Here is a 4,813-nt window from a genome sequence, read left to right as displayed (position 1 = left end):
TAGTGAGTCAGATTACGCTGTGTGGGGGCAGTGTTTGGCCTGCTGCTTGGGGCCTATGCATTCCATATTCCAGTGACTGGAGACCCAGCTCCACCCCTCATTCCAACTTCCTGCTAATGCACATCCCCGAGGTAGCAGGGCACGGCCCAAGTACTTGTGTCCCTGCCATATGTGTGGGAGACTCGGATTGAATTCCTGGCTCCCAGCTTTAGCCCTGCCGGGTCTGCCCTGGCCTCAGCTGCCACAGGCATTGGGAGAGGGGACCAGCAAGTGGGAGATCTCATTCTCTGTCTCCCCCCACCCCCGGCTCCCTTGCCTTTCAAATAAACAAACTTTAAAATTCAATTTCACGCCTTGCGGCGCCGGCACACCGGGTTCTAGTCCCGGTCGGGGCACCGATCCTGTCCCGGTTGCCCCTCTTCCAGGCCAGCTCTCTGCTGTGGCCAGGGAGTGCAGTGGAGGATGGCCCAAGTGCTTGGGCCCTGCACCCCACGGGAGACCAGGAGAAGCACCTGGCTCCTGCCGTCGGATCAGCGTGGTACGCCGGCTGCAGCGCGCTACCGCGGCGGCCATTGGAGGGTGAACCAACAGCAAAAGGAAGACCTTTCTCTCTGTCTCTCTCTCACTGTCCACTCTGCCTGTCAAAAAAAAAAAAAATCAATTTCAAAAAATGTATGTGGATATGAAGACATCGGAGATGGAAGCAAAGCTAAATGCTCTAGGCATCCTCAGGTGTAGATTTTATGGTATGAAAGAAGGGAAGTTTTAAACGAAGACTTCTTTGCCCTACAATTATCTGAAGATGGAACGTACTGCCAGACTGGGTCTCAGGCTGGGATTCCACAGGAACAGCTAAGCTGCCCTCCTCAAAATATCCCAGGAGGAAGAAGGGTTAGGTGCTGCGATGGGAGGAAGGGTCACAGCTGAAAAAACTAAAGCAGTTTGCAACGTTTTTGGACCCAGGCAGATAAGAAACCTAACCCAAGGAGAACGCTCCTGCAGATGGCTTCTGCCGAGCAGCTTCATGAAAACAGAGCGCTAGCTCACCAAGATGGTACGTACTTAGCTTTATGAAAACAGACCGCTAGTGAAGTACTCTGGTACCTACTCAGCCTGCTGGACAGGCTCCTGCTCACCATGATGCGGTCACGTCACGGCGTCCTCACCACCTCTTCCTTCTCTTCCTCGCTGTCCACAATACTGTGCGATCGCTGCCCACAGGACCTTCTGTCCTTAAGAGAGGTCGGGATGAATGGCACGGTCACCAGATGTCCTCAGCTTCACGGCAAAATGCAAGCAAGCCACCGCACAAGGGCATCCGAGATTCTGACGAAGCCATCTGTACTCATTTGCTGGCATCGAACGTGTCACGACATCTACATAGTCTCAATGTTATTTCCCCATCAGGTGCTTCCTTACCAAGAAAATAAACTGGTCTGTGCTCTTCCAAGGTGTCATAAAACACCAAGACAGCCTAGGAATTGGACCAGATGAAGGATCAATGATGGACTTGCTACTACATGCTGGGAGTAGGACTGGACTAGGGCCTGGACCAGCGGAAACAGAGACTACAGAGGACATTACCAGCAAAATCTGAATACGAATGAAGATGATGTAGCAGGAATACGGCCAGAAAAATGTCCTGATTTTGACAACTACCCTGTGGTTAGGTAAGAGAATATCCTTGTTCTTAGAAAATGCAGCAATAGGCCCAGCACTGTGGCTCAGCAAGTTCAGCCATTGCTTGCGATGCCAGCACCCCACACTGGAGTGCTGGTTCAGTTCTGGATACTCTGCTTCCAACACAGCTCCCTGCTAATGTGTCTCAAAGAGCACAGGAAGATGGCCCAAGTACTTTCACCCCTGCCACCCATGTGGGAGACCCAGATGGAGTTCCTGGATCCCGGCTTAAGCCTGGCCCAGACCTAGCCACTATGGCCATTTGGGAGGAGTGAACCAGCAGACAGAAAATCTCTGTCACTCTGATTTTCAAATAAATTAAACAAACTAACACTTAAGAGTAATGGGGCATGATGTCTCTCAAACACGATCTGAGTGACATGTTCACATGGGGAGAATGATAAAATAAAGGTAGCATGTCAACAACTTAGATCCCAGGTGATGGAGGAAGCTCCTGGCTCCACATCGGCCCAGCTCCAGCTGTTGAGGCCATTTGGGGAGTGAACCAGCAAATGGAAGACCTCTCTCTCTCCTTCTTTCTCTCTCTCTCTACTCTCTCTCTCTCTTCCTCTGTGTGTAACCCTGCCTCTCAAACAAATAAAACCATAAAAAAAAAAAAATCCCAGTTGAATGGTAAATGGGAGTCCTTTGCACTATTCTTACACTTGGTGCAATGTTGGTGATGACTGAAAGGCAACAAGTCAAGCAAGATAGAACAGCTGAGAGGCCGGCGCCGTGGCTTAACAGACTAATCCTCGGCCTTGCAGCGCTGGCACACCAGGTTCTAGTCCCGGTTGGGGCGCGGATTCTATCCCGGTTGTCCCTCTATCAGGCCAGCTCTCTGCTATGGCTCGGGAAGGCAGTGGAGGATGGCCCAAGTGCTTGGGCCCTGTACCCGCATGGGAGACCAGGAGAAGCACCTGGCTTCGGATTAGTGCGATGCGCCGGCCGCAGTGGCCATTGGAGGGTGAACCAATGGCAAAAAGGAAGACCTTTCTCTCTGTCTCTCTCACTATCCACTCTGCCTGTCAAAAAAAAAAAAAAAAAAAAAAAAAAAAAGAACAGCTGAGAGCAACCCAGGCACTCACGGGGGAACAGCACCTTTGCTGGACAGCTCTCCCAGCCCCACATCTTCCTGCTCCACGAACAGCTTCGAGCCAATCAGGTAAGGCAGAGGTCGATCCACAAACAGGTCCTGTCAACAGGAATGGGAAAATAAACCACTGCATACGGACACACAAAAATAAAACAGGCTTTCTCTTGCCTATTTAATCCCATCAGATTACTCCAAACAAGTGACAGAAACAAACGTTACTGGGGCCGGTGCTGTGGCGCAGTGGGTTAACACCATGGCCTGAAGCACCAGCATCCCATATAGGCACCAGTTCAAGACCTGGCTGCTCCACTTCCAATCCAGCTCTCTGCTATGGTCTGGGAAAGCACTAGAAGATGGCCCAAGGCCTTGGGCCCATGCACCAGCATGTGAACCGCGAGGAGGCTCCTGGCTCCTGGTCTCCTGGCTTCGGGTTGGAATAGCTCCAGCATTGTAGCCACCTGGAGAGTAAACCAGAGGATGGAAGACACCTCTCTCTTTCTCTCTCTCTCCCTCTCTCTGCCTCTGCTTCTCTGTAACTCTCTCAAGTAAATAAAGAAAATTAAAAAAAAAAGAAAGAAAGAAATCAAACCAAGGCATTCCAAAATGGAATGCTGACATCGAAGTGGTGTTAACACTACACCAACATACTTCCTCTCCAGCAAACATTTTAAAAAAGGCTAATTCTCTATGATCTGTTCCAGAAGATAGTAGAAGGAATACTCATTACATGAAGCCAAAAATACTGTAATATCAAAACAAAGTAAAAATGTATACCAAAAAACTCCAGACTGGTATCTCTCACAAACACACATAGCAATGTCCTCACTAAAATATTCACAAACTGAAGCCAATAACATTTATAAAGAATCATACACCGAGGCTGGCAGCACCGCTTGCGGTGCTGGCATCCTTTATGGATGCCGGTTCGAGTCCCATTCGAATTGCTACTCCAGTTCTGATCCAGCTCTCTGCTATGGCCTGGGAAAGCAGTAGAAGATGGCCCCCATGCTGGGATCCTGCACCCACATGGGAAACCCAGAAGAGGCACCTGGCTCCTGGTTTGGGATCGGCTCAGCTCCAGCCATGGTGGGTAATTGGGGAGTGAACCAGTGGATGGAAGACCTCTCTCTCTATCTCTTTGCCTCTCCTTCTCTCTCTGTGTAATTCTCACTTTCAAACAAATAAATAAACCTGAGAAAAAAAAAAGAATCATACATCACAACCAGTGGAGCTCATTCCAGGTATGCAAGACTACATAGACATGTCAAGGACCAGTCAGTGAAGTACATCACATCAACAAGCTAAAGAAGAAATAGATCATCAGCGCGTGAGTGGGCTGAGACAACATCAGACAACATCCAACATTCTCTCATGACACAAACCCTGAGCTAACTAGGAACAGCGTGGAACTTCCTGAATCTGATAGGGAATGTCTACAAAATGTAAATTTTACAGTATACTCTCTAACATCAGAGTAAGGCAGGAATGTCATCTCTCACCACTGATTCAGCACCACCTGCTGGACACTCTACCTACTGCAATCTGAGGAGAACACAAACTAAAAGCTGTGGGAACTGGGAAGGAGAAACAGAATGATCTTCGTTCACAGGTGACATGATACCATACACTATAAATCTGTAAGAATCAGAAAAGGAAGGGAGGAAGGGAGGGAAAAGGCAAAGAAACTCTTGGGATTAATATGCTATTCTAAGAAGGTGGCAGGATACCAGGCTAGGATGCAAAAGTCAATTGTAGGGCCAGCTCTGTGGCGTACCAGGTAAAGTCGTGCCTGTAGTGCCGGCTTCCCATAAAAGAACTGGTTCGAGTCCCAGCTGCTCCACTTCTAATCAAGCTCTCTGCTATGGCCTGGGAAGCAATAGTCCTTGGGCCTGGGAAGCCCCCAGTCCTTGGGCCCCTGCACCCATGTGGGAGACTCCGCGGAAGAAGAACTTGGCTCCTGGCTTTCAATCTGCCCAGATCCCACCATTGCCGCCATTTGGGGAGAACCCAGCAGATGGAAGACACCTCTCTCTCTCC

The sequence above is a fragment of the Lepus europaeus genome, chromosome 17, assembly GCF_033115175.1.
Source record: "Lepus europaeus isolate LE1 chromosome 17, mLepTim1.pri, whole genome shotgun sequence".
In the NCBI taxonomy this organism is placed as follows: domain Eukaryota; kingdom Metazoa; phylum Chordata; class Mammalia; order Lagomorpha; family Leporidae; genus Lepus; species Lepus europaeus.
Note: the sequence above shows the minus strand (reverse complement) of the source record.